This window comes from Oryctolagus cuniculus, chromosome 17 (assembly GCF_051225735.1).
Source record: "Oryctolagus cuniculus isolate XC-2025 breed Fujian yellow rabbit chromosome 17, ASM5122573v1, whole genome shotgun sequence".
Classification (NCBI taxonomy): Eukaryota; Metazoa; Chordata; class Mammalia; order Lagomorpha; family Leporidae; genus Oryctolagus; species Oryctolagus cuniculus.
This window is the reverse complement of record NC_142883.1, coordinates 10,299,518-10,312,562: the sequence shown is the minus strand read 5'-3', so window position 1 is coordinate 10,312,562 and position 13,045 is coordinate 10,299,518. Positions and strand designations below refer to the sequence as shown.

Sequence of the window (13,045 nt, the reverse complement as noted above, 5' to 3'; positions counted from 1 at the left end):
TTTCTGAATCTCAGAATAAAATTAATAGACACGGTGGGCATACTTCCCGAGACTCATCAGGGAGACTCTGTAAATCTAGCCCATTTCATTATCTAAATGTGACAACATGAAAATAAATTTTTTTGTATTCGTAAAATTCAAGAGTGCTCATAACCTTCAGGGAAATTGGTCTTTGTTCTTGCAGTATTATGAGGACATCCCATAAATTGTCTGTTCCAATGAAAACAGAAATAGAACTCAGAGTGTATGCATATAGCATCTTGAAAAATGATTTCATATTGCTTGTTATTTTGCTTCCAAAGCACTATCCAGAATTGATTGAAGAATAAACGAATATCATCTACCAAAGAGGCGCATCACTGCTGAGTTCTTTATTTCCCCCTGACTTATTTTTAAAGTGCTGTTTTTAAGATCCAAGGCACAATTCACTTTCTGGAAGGTGCACTGATAGATATTTGCTCAGCTGTTGCTGCAAAACCTTTTTTTCTTTGAATAAATCTCAGTTGCTGTTCATGCAATGTTGAAAATACTTTATTTTCTTCACTTTTTGTCTAAACTAGCAACGATTGTAAATTCTTAAAATAATTTATCCAGATAAATTATAATGCATACGTTTTTAGCTAAATCAAAAATTTAGCTTTAGAATACATAATTAATAGAGGAAATGGTCATAATATTATGGCAAGAAAGAAACAGAATATATCGGTTGGAGAACACATTCAACTTCAGTATAATTCTGTTCTTTTGAAATACTGCAGATTCTTACGGAATGGTTTTTGCATTTTAATATCTCCTTACATTCATAAAGAAAGAATACTTATTGTCTATATATTTTTAAACTTATTATGATGGAAAGTAAATTATTGCAGTTCCTTTTTATTCTGGTTATTTCCTCTTACTGTAGCCCAAATTCAAGCAATCCACGTGAATCATTTTGGAAAGGTATTATACAATTATTTTAAATGTAGACTCAATCAATAAACATTTAGTAAGAGTTCCTACATTAAAAATAATAATAAAATACTCCCAATGAATACTTAATGCCCATACCAATTATTTACCAGATAATATGCCTAATATACATATTAATTTGAGTTAATCAGCTAATTAACAAGTTAATTAGAAAAAGATAGCACAATTAGCAAACATTACAAGAAAAAAGTTAACAAAAGAAATGAACATAAGAAATATTTAGAATAAATAAAATGGAAGTATTTATAAAATTTAGGTCCAAAACACGTGAATGACTAGAATTAATCAAAATAATTATTTCAAAATAAGTGTATTTCTTTAGTAAGGAAAATCATGCCATTCCCTGAGCACTGAAACTCTTTCCATGGTTCATTAATCACCACCACGCCCCCTGCTGTTCACTTTGTTAATCTATGACATGATCTGGCCAAAGGCCTACACAATTGGTGCCCTAGCTATTCAGCTGTCCTTTAAATCCACTCCACACTGTGGAATGGAATTGTTTTCCCCAGATGGCCTCCATTCCACCTTAACAAGCATCCAGCGGTGTTTTGATTTGCTGCAATAAAAGAAGTCTCCTCTCTGTCCATTCCATTGGACTAAGCATTTCTATGCATCTTTCCTCATGTTGCTGGTGACATTCTTCTAACATCAGAGCTTTCTTATCTCTGGTCTTAACTTTTTTTTCTTATCGCTTGGTAGGATACATGTTTCTACATCCTAATTTTCTCCTGAATCAAGCACAATACCTTTGTTCTAGAGAAAGGAGTTAAAGCCTGCAAGTTTTATAATGACCAAGAAGCTTTATAATAATCAGAAAGTTTTGGGCTGGCGCTGTGGCTCACTTGGTTAATCCTCCGCCTGCAGTGCCGGCATCCCATATGGGTGTCGGGTTCTAGTCCCAGTTGCTCCTCTTCCAGTCCAGTTCTCTGCTGTGGCCTGGGAAGGCAGTGGAGGATGGCCCAAGTGCTTGGGCCCCTGCACCCACATAGGAGACCAGGAGGAAGCAACTGGCTCGTGGCTTCAGATTGGCACAGTGCCAGCCATAGCGGCCATTTGGGGAGTGAACCAATGGAAGGAAGACCTTTCTCTCTGTCTCTCTCTCACTGTCTATAACTCTGTCAAATAAATAAATAAAAATAAAAAAAAATTAAAAAAATCGGAAAGTTTTGTAATAGTCAAAAGCCTCTGTAGCTAACAACCTTTGAGCACATATGTGCCAGGCACTCTTCTTAACACTTTAAACGCATTTATTCACCTAATCTTTTCAGCTGTCTTCCAAGGTACATACTAGTCACATCACCTTTTTACAAGTAAGAAAAGTGATTTGCTTAGCTGGAGGTTATAGAACTACTCGTTGGGAAGCTAGGAGATCAACCTAGGTAGTCTGGCCCCAGAACCATTGACTTAGTTTTCTCACGATGGTGACCAAACTATATGGGTATACTATGCGTGGTCAAATTAGACCTATGAATATGAAACAGTGGAAGAAGATAACAGAAACCAGAAGTAGCCATAAAAACAAGTGCCAGAGTTGTTCTGATTTATCTTCTTCCATGGAATATTGTATAGGTATATTGTATACCCTTTCGAGAGTAAATTTTCTTGGCATTTGACATTCTGCTATCTCTACCAAAGCCTTTGAAACATAAAACTGGAGGTCAAAATTCACATTTACTTGAATGTTTAATGCCCATAATTTTTCAAAATAGTTGAGGCCTAAATCACAATGAATGGTGTCCCATCAGCTGGTGTCTCAAGTCCTCCACCAAAACTGACCAGTAAAACAAAAACAATGGTTGTAAGTGGAACTATGGTAACTGAGAGCTTGTCGACCTCCATGCACATGACTCTTCTTCATGAAACAGACCTGAGTTTTTTCAAATCACAAATTCATTACTTTACTTTTTGCATACTGATTTTGTGTTTAAGGTAAAAGTTATAAATAGATCAAATACACTCCAAATTATCTGAGACTCTTATTTTTCTGTATAAGCATCTGGCCATATCTACTTAATTCACTTGAAATATTTGTATATAACATAATACGATATAATATAATATAATACAAAATACTATCATTCTAAACTTTTTTACTTCTTCCAACCTAAACTGGTCTTCACAAAACACTTGCTTTGAAGGGATACTCATCATAGTTATCTCTTCTAATGATATAAAACTTGAATAATAAATAGGGTGGACATTCATTTACTTACTGGAATTCCTTCCCCCAATTAAATGGAAATGGTTGGGAGAAAAACAAATTGAGAAGCATCCTTAGAATAATTTTTTCCTGTAACATCTCCTGATTTCCTATAAAAATGTTCTGAAACACAACATGAAACATGAAGCATATTATATAGAGAAGCACTTGACTAGCACCAACAGCCAAAACATTCTATATTTTAGAGTCACTGATGCTCTTCTATGGGTGATTGGTTACATAAAGACTTGAACCTGAAATAACTAAACATCAGTGTAGAATACAGGGCTTATATGCATGGGTGGGGAGGTGTACTACTATGTGGAAACATGCAGATAGTTTGAGTTTGTTCTAATCATATTTGAAAATCCTTGTTTCCTTGATACTTAATTTTAAATACAGAATAACTGTTAATGACTTGAATTTCATGCTAGTATAATTGCTAGGTCAACATCACCTAAAACTATGCCATTTAAAATTGTGACAATGTGTACGCTCTGCTTGCACACTCAAACAGTGCTGTAAACCTACCAAATTAAAACCTGAATCAGCATATGATTGATGAGTAAAGAAAGAGGGATCTATAAATATAGAAAAATAAATAAATAAAGCAATGTATTTTACATTTGGGGCCTTATTCTGTTCACATTTTGTGACCATTTTTTTTTAATATAGCATAATAAGTAGTTGAATGTCCTAAGCAAGGTGTGCTTTACTATCTCTACTAAAGTTCTCTCTTTTTGTTTTCTTTTTGGACAGGTAGAGTGGACAGTAAAAGAGAGAGACAGAGAGAAAGGTCTTCCTTTTCTGTTGGTTCACCCCCCAAGTGGCCGCTACGGCCGGCGCAGCGCTGATCCGAAGGCAGGAGCCAGGTGCTTCTCCTGGTCTCCCATGTGGGTGCAGGGCCCAAGCACTTGGACCATCCTCCACTGCACTCCCGGGCCACAGCAGAGAGCTGGACTGGAAGAGGAGCAACCGGGACAGAATCCGGCGCCCCGACCTGGACTAGAACCTGGAGTGCCGGCGCCGCAGGCGGAGGATTAGCCTATTGAGCTGCGGCGCCGGCCTCTACCAAAGTTCTTGAAGCATAAAACATGGGCCAAAAATTAGCAGTACCTTCCTTCCTTTCCTGATTCTATAAGAATCAAGCATATATTACAAACATAGATCAACTCCCCTAGGTTCAACCTGGCTGGGAGTACTTTGCTTTACTACCTCATTAAGATGGGGTAAGAATTAGTATTACGATGGCCATAAATATTTTAAAGACTATTTTGCATAGAATACTTTAAATAACTACAATTAGAAGCTCCTATTACACAATATTAATGAGTTATTAAAAGTTAAAAGCCAGACATATTTTTTTCATAAAGGATTATCTGAGTGTTGAAAAAAAGCATCCTAAATCATGGATTTCATGGAAACAGGTTCAAGAAAATTATATCCAAACTTTCTTACTTTTTTTTGAAATTTGCACAAGCATTTCAAAATTCATTCACAGTGGCAGATGGTGTTACCGTACCCCACACAGTTTCCTTATATATAGTAGCATCCGATTTGGAAACATGCCCAAAAATGTTTAATAAATGCCTGTTGGTATTTATTTAGGTTTATAAAACAGAAACAAAAGGATAAATAAGGACCTATAAAGTAGAAATCTACAGTTGTTTTTAGCAAATACGCTCTTCATTTCCAAAGTGTATGTCAGTAAGGGAAGGCTGCTGGAAAGGGAATCTGGAATAAACTTCAAAGAATTCCAGAGGCAGGAATCAAAGAGTCTCTGCTGTTTTACTCCTTACACTGTGGGATACAGAATCCTGAATAAGCATGCAGTATTGTACCATGAAGAAGTTAACCTTAACTTTTATGGATGGTAGAAAGCTCAATCTATAAAATGCCATGAAATATGTATTATATTTTCAAATAGCTACTTTCGAACAGTTTACAAAAAACTTATTAAAAAAAACACTGCTCAGTTATGTGACACAAGGAAGTCCTCAAAAGATTCTGGAAAAATGTGAATTTGAAAGTTAAAAAACTAAGCACAAATTTCAAAATTTTTTTGTGCCAGAACAAACTTATCTTTCAATTTCATTTTCCATGAGCTTTTTTCAGTACCTTCATATACTGTTTAAAAATATATAGGACCCATTTTTTACTTTAGTCTACAAATATAATTATAATCTGCCAAGTACAAAAGATAGTAAATATGGAAAATTAGTATCATATTCTACTTATCTGCCATATGCTGTTAATTATAAAATAGTTCCTTTGGACAGTGATCCAAATGGAATAATTTACAAGTAAGTTTATTTATTATGTTGACTAATTATTCCCACATAACTGTAGTTCTGAGAACTTAATATTCTGTGAACTTCTAAATTGTTTCTGCAACTTGTATATGTCACCTCCCTACAAAAATTTCCCAGAATATTTTACAGTTTTTTCAAAAAGTGCAGCAGGTCAGTTTGACCTGAATCATTCGGGTCTGTGACTGAAGCCCAGAACCATCTATTAATATCAATGTAAACAGATCAAGGAGGCTTGAAGGGCACAGCACTTTGTCCTATATCAGTGTTTCTAACTCATCCTCAAATAGTACAACATTTATTGAATTGCCACAGTGTATTGGCCAAGGTACAGAGTATAAAGGATATACACAGATTTTTGTGGGTTTTCTTACTCATGACTGAATTTATCTCATTAACAACTAGGATAAATGAAGCAAAATGTTACCAGATTTCTCTTAGCTTGAAAAAGACACATATCGAGGGCACTGATGAAAAGTTACCAAGCTTAAAACTAGATTAAATATATTAAAGCAGGGAACTAAGATTCAGAAGAGAAGTTTTTACATTTGCAGTTGAGACGGTTTTAAGTTACATATTTCCCATCTTGTTAAAGAAAAGCAACAGTGTGAGATGATGATGATAAACTGGGACGTCAGAACAATCCATTTCGTAGTGTTATTGTAATGATGAAATGATATGGCACATACAGAAAGAGATTCTAAACTGTAAAATGTTACAAAAATGTTATTGACACTTTCCACAAGATTTTAAGTTTCATAGGCTGGGAATCACATTGTTCATTTTTGTAATCCATACAATACCTACCATGACTATAGGTCTTAATCAAAGTCTCATTACTTTTTAAAATGGGATATAATAAGTTGGGGCACTTCCCTTTTTTTTTCTCTTGGTCCCTGAAAGAAAAGGCAGATTTGTGACACATGTCTTTTCTACCTGGCATTTTAAAGCTATATTTCATATTTTCATCTTTTAGAAGTACATGGACATAGTACTTAAACATAGTAGAACTTGAACCTTCTGAAAGGTATATATAAAAAGAGAAGTAGATGAAAAGTCATATGTTCTCAAGGGAAACAGTGAGAATTTTTTTCAGTTTCAGGATCGATTACTCTAATGATAAATGCTCAACTTAATCAATATATGCAGAAATATTTATAACAGGCCTGTTATCCATTCACTGCTTTGTTTATTAGGATCTACTATAATATATTATATAATATATATAATAGGGCCTATTTGAGCATCTTCAAGAACTTTACAGTTGAACCGTGGAGTTATGACTTTAGTAATAGAGACAATTAAACTATACTGGGATGCCCAAAGAATTGAATATTTTTGGAAATGCATTAATCAGTAACTGGGATGTACACATTGGATCAATTTGTAAAGCAGGGCTCTACATATTTACACTGTAAAGGTCTAGATAGTAAATATCTTAGACTTCGGAGGCCAGACACTCTGTGCAAGTATTCAACTCTGTTGTAGTACAAACACATAGGCAATACATGAAGAATGGGCATTGCTGTGTTCCAGTAAAACTTTATTTGCATTAACAGCCAGCCAGCTAGCTTTGGAGCATGGGCTACACTTTGACAATCCTTACTCTAAATGAATTTTCCCAGTTTTCTCTACAATTTAATAAACATTCAATACTCCTCACATTATCAGGGCATGAACCAATCACCCTTAACCCCTTTGTAGCATATTACCTTTGACAACTGAAATGGCAGCCACAATCAGATTCTTAATGTCTTTAAGGTTGAAAAAGAAGCAGCAGTACAAACGTGAAATTCTGGAGTTACGCTTTCTGGAAGAAGTTGCAAAATGAGATATCAAAGGGTCTGAGTGGCCAATGTGCTACTCCTGTACCATCACCCTGAATAATACAAGCCAGTAATTAATTAAATATGGAGTTGATTAGGTGTGTAACAAAGGAGTTCCAAGTTTAAGTGTAAACTGAGACTCACATATGACTAGAGAGTACAATCCTTTATTTGCCTTTTTGTAGAGCTCTGTTTTCTTCACATTTTCTAAAGTCAGACAGGGCAGGATCAGAGCCCAGGAAAAAGTATGAGAGAGAAGAATATACACATGCATCTAAATGTATGGGTGAATATATGTAAATATGTTTATATCTATTTTTGCAAAAATGTATCTTTACACACATACCTATCTATAGAGATTTATTAAGACACCAAAAGGAAAAATTTAATGTTTGATTAGATATTATTACTATTTTTTCCACTGACCTAACAAAACTTGAAATCTTTCTTATACCTTGTATGACTTAATCTAATGATGCAGAAGTTCGCTACTTGCCAGTGCTTTAACACGTTACACAAAGTACACTGACACCTGTTACCAGTGAAAGCTAACCTGCAATAATTACTACTCTCCTAGAACCTATATCTTTCCTTCAGTCAGTTCATGCTAACATGAATAATACTGGGAAAAAGTGCAACAGCATCATACTGGAACACTGCATGGCTCCTCAACTATTAAGACAAATTTTTTTTTAACTTTTATTTAATGAATATAAATTTCCAAAGTACAGCTTATTAAGACAAATTGAACATTCATAGTTTATTTTTTTTATTGAATGAGAATGTAAGCCAATGAGGATTCAAGATGGTCTACTGGCTTCTCCATCAGACACTTTTAATTATAAAGATTTGTTGACAGTAACTTGAAAATCTAGAATCTTAATAGGAGTCTTAAAATTTTAAACAAAAATTTTTAAAATAGGTATCGTAATTAAATAAAAATTTCTCTTTCAAGCAAATCTCTATGCTGGCATTTATTACTTATTTATTAGAGTATGAGACAGAGCGAGAGAGAGAGAATGAGATCTTTAACTCAATTCAGGCCTCCTGTATGGGTGGCAGGGATCCAGTTAACGGAGCCATCATCTGCTGCTTCTTTGTTGGAAGGAAGCTGGAGTCAACAGCTGGAGTTGAGAAAAGAGCAGTGCTATGAAAAGCTAATAGATAGTCAACCTATCTTGGATAAATTCATTCGGTAGGTGAAAAGTCTATGCATACATCAGATAAAAATATATTGGTTGAGCACATAGTCTGTACACGATGTGTAGGAGACCTGGGGCCACATGATAATGATGAAACTCTCTCTGCCTAAGCTTAGAGTCAAGGGTCAAATACAGGTAAGTAAGGAAGCCTTCTCAAAGGAGAAGGTTGGGAAGGCACAGGGAGCATTTAGCAGAAGCTCTGTACTCAAGTAGTATGACCAGGCACATGGCCTTATATGGACCAACAGATGTCCTCAGCATTTAAAGGGGAGGATGGTCTTTAACAACACAAAAGGATGTGACCTAGGAATGCGATCTTCATGGAAGAGATGACCTTGAACCTTGAAAGAAGAAAGGTAGAATTTAGAAAACGAAGTGGAACCCAGAAAAAGGCAGTCAGAGAACAGCAGTGTGAGCCGACACATCAAAGTAGTGCCCTGTGAACCCATGTCTCAGTAGGGAAAGTAATCCTGTTTTAACTAGTTTGCTTAAACGGGGGAAGGTCACAGGTACAGGTGTGCCCATTCGGGGGGAAGGCATTGAAAGCTATACTACATCTTTAATGGGATTTCTAAAATTTCTGCTAGCCATTGCATTACAATACACTCACATACTGAAAAATGCACTTAAAGTTATTTTGTAACCACAACTCATCATCCAGTCTCATAAATGCATCACATGGTTCTCCCCAGTAGATCTCAATGGGTACAATACACCTTTATATACATCACTATTTCCTAGAATCTAGAAAAGTAGTTATTTAGACATGAAATTTTGGCTTTCACACTGGCAGCTTACTTTCCCTTGCTCCCGACATCCTGCAGACACTTTTGGAAAACATTCATAAAGTCAAATATAGACTAGGGTTGCTACCATGTCTAATGGTCACATGATTATTTCTTGCCTCAGCTCTCATTGGTTCACTCCCCAAGTGGCTGCAACAGCCGGAGCTGGGCCAATCTGAAGCCAGGAGCTTCTTCCGAGTCTCCCACATGGGTGCAGGGGCCCAAGCACTCTGGCCATCTCTCACTGCTTTCCCAGGCCATAGCAGAGAGCTGGATGGGAAGAGGAGCAGCTGGGACTAGAACTAATGCCCATATGGGCATTAGTTATCATTGGTTGTCTTGCTGAAGCAAAGATCAGGAACTCTTTCTCACTCCTGAACTAAAAAATGTTTAGCCAAAGCAATTTTTTTCCTAAAAATAAAAAAAAAAAGGAGGTCTTTCTTCCTGTAGGTCATTGGTGGTTTTAATCAGACATGTTAGCTGGGTTTAGAGCTATGGAATGCTAGATATCCAAGTGGCTTTATTCTGACTCTCCTTATTTTACAGCAGAACTGCAGTGGTCCACAAAGGTGAAGCGACTTGCCATAGGAGACACAGCTATACTTTTTTACAGCCAGGACTAGAATCCAATCTCTTAGATTCTAGTGCTTTTCTCCTGTCTAAAGAGTTGAATGTTAGCAACTTTCATTAGCTTTAAAGAAGCTTAAAAATAAAATGTTTAGTACTTTTGCAAGGTGCATAACAGGGTTTCCCAAACTTGACACTATTGATGTCTGAACCTGAAACTTCTTGGTTGCAGGGGGGGACTTCCTGTGTACAGTAGTGTGATCACTAGCATCCACCCATTAGGCGACAGTATCACCTCCTCAGCCTCATTGTGACAAAACCTCTCTAGATACTGCTAACTCTCCCTAGGAAGCAAAACTGCCCCCCAGTACAGACCACTGCTACTGAGATACTAAGTTACAGGTACTGCTCCTATTTGATGTAACATCATACATATCCTCTATCCCCACCCCCTGCACATGCTTCTAAAATAATTTCTTCGGAAGCCAGTCTGATGTCACCTAAGGGCCTCCTTCCAGGAATCTCACACTTCTAACCCAACAGCTCAGACTCTTCCCAGGGGCTCTAGTTTCTCCAGTGCTGGGAGCTCCATTGTCGGAATCCAGGGATTCCAGCCTGGCCAAGGTTATAGGTCCTTTCTTCAGCTATTCTTCATCTATTCTATTATTTCAATCTTCATTTAAGTACAAGATGTGCTAGACACTGTCCTGGGCAGTAGGCATGCAGAGGTAACAGGGAATGTCTAACCTCCAGTAGTCTAGCCTCCAGGGGAGACAAATACATAAAGGAACATCTGGTGGCCCTTTGATGAGTGTTAGGAGAGTGGTATGTGGAGGGTGTTACAAAATTAGGAACTAGGCCTAATTCATATGAGAGTGGTGACAGGGAGATGCATCACAAAGGAAGAACAGAACAAATCAGAACAAGCCAAACAGAATGGAAAAGGGTGGCCAGATAGAAGGAACAGCGTATCAAAACGCAGAGGACAAATCTTGGCTTCTGCTAGCTTTAGTCTCTTGAGAGTAGGCATGGACCACGTCTTGCAGAGCCAATTGTACCAAGCCAAGGAGTTAGAAATTAATCCTGGCCGGCGCCATGGCACAGTATGTTAATACTGCGTCTGCAGTGCCGGCATCCCATATGGGCACCAGTTCTAGTCCCTGCTGCTCCTCTTCCAATCCAGCTCTCTGCTGTGGCCTGGGAAAGCAGTGGAAGATGGCCCAAGTCCTTGGGCCCCTGCACCCACATGTGAGACCAAGAAGAAGTGCCTGGCTCCTGGCTTCGGATTGGTGCAGCTCTGGCCGTTGTGGCCATTTGGGGAGTGAACTAGCGGACAGAAGACCTTTCTCTCTGTCTCTCCCTCTCACTGTCTGTAACTCTAACTCTCAAATAAAACAAATAAAATCTTTAAAAAAAAAAAAAAAGAGGGCCGGTGCCGCGGCTCACAGAGCTAATCCTCTGTCTGCAGCACCGGCACCCCGGGGTTCTAGTCCTGCTTGGGGCGCTGGATTCTGACCTGGCTGCTCCTCTTCCAGTCCAGCTCTCTGCTGTGGCGCTGTGGCATGGGAAGGCAGTGGAGGATGACCCAAGTGCTTGGGCCCTGCACCCACATAGGAGACCAGGAGGAAGCAGCTGGCTCCTGGCTTCAGATTGGCACAGTACACTGGCTGTAGCGGCCATTTCGGGGGTGAACCAACGGAAGTAAGACCTTTCTCTCTGTCTCTCTCTCTCTCACTGTCTAACTCTGCCTGTCCAAAAAATAAATAAATAAAAATATAAAAAATAAATTAATTAATCCTGATGATAATTAGAAACCGAGAGGAGAGTTTATCAGACTTCATTTTATAAATATCTAAACTACAGAAAATTACAAAGATGAAGGATTCAAGGCAAAAGCACACACAGATGACCTCAAGAAAGGCAATTGATACATATACATATATAGAAAAATGATTCTAGATTGCCTTTCAGAACATGACTCATTGGCCAGCTATGAGCTGTGCACACCTATGCAGAGAAAGAATGGGTACAAATGACAGTAGTGAAAAGCACCGGAGAGGTAGTGATTAGAACTCTTCCAGAAAGAAGGGATTCTGAAGCAATTTAAGGGCAATGCAACTGACCATATAACATGCAAATTGCAGCAAGCTCTGGGTGGCTGTTCAGGCCCTGCTTGAGCTAAGCAAGCTACCTCCGGACCGGAACTTTACAGACGCTTCATCAGTGTCTGGGAAAGAGAAGTGTATGCAATGAAATGCTTCTTCATGCATATGTCTCCTGGTTAAACGATTCTGCAAGAAAAAATACTGGTTCAAGGAGACTCTGAGCTTTTGTGCACAAGGAAGGAAGGGATAATTTATAGATTAGCTCCAAAGGGAAGTGAAAGAGAGTGAGAAAGTCTTTGCACCCGTGCTCATGGGCCAGCAATGCCTTTCTCTTAGGGGCAGAAAAGCTGACACGAATGTGAGATTGCCCTGATTAATTCTCAATAGTGTCTGTAAGGGAGATCAACTTAGCTCAGTGAACACTATTCCCTACTTGACTACTGCATATTTGTTCTAAGGGTTGATTTGCTGGTTTGCAGTAAAACATGGTGGCCTTCTTCTCTCTGATTCATCCATTATTCAGATGACCCTGACTTCCTAGAATTCTTAATAAAATTCCAATAGTTTTCATTGCAGTCATCAAATGTGGTTGAATCGTTTCTCAAAGCGCCTCCCTTTGCCTTTCACTAATGACCTGACCTATCTCTGGCCTCTCCCAGTTCTAACTCAACTTGATTGCTGAGGGCAAATTTACTTTCTAAAACAATGCTTTGATTAGACTACACGCCTTCTCAAAACCCTTTCACCACCTCCTTAAGCACCTGAGGAATAAAGTCCAAACATCTAGCCAGCCTCTCAGGCCCTAGGAAGTCCTCACCTATCAATCTGGCCCCCTCCTGCATTTAAGGCAGCACCGTCCTCGGAAGAGATTATCCTCAATCTCACCAAGCTTTGCTTACCTGTCTGTAGCCTGACACCCTCAATATCTCCCTTTCCACCTTAAAAAGAACATTTCTGACTCTCTTCTATTCAATAAAGTCTGAGCTCATTTCAACCCAAGCCCTCCAGTCCTCTCCATTCCCTGTACATAATTATTTTATGCATGGGAGTACTTCAAAATCTTTGTGGAAAGTGGA

General features: G+C 38.1%; 1 protein-coding gene across 2 annotated transcripts in view; it reads right to left on the bottom strand.

Annotated features, from left to right (window-relative positions):
* Positions 1–13,045, bottom strand: part of ABCA5 (ATP binding cassette subfamily A member 5) — a 151,137-nt gene that overhangs the window by 137,070 nt on the left and 1,022 nt on the right. The gene's annotated exons all lie outside the window — the stretch shown is intronic.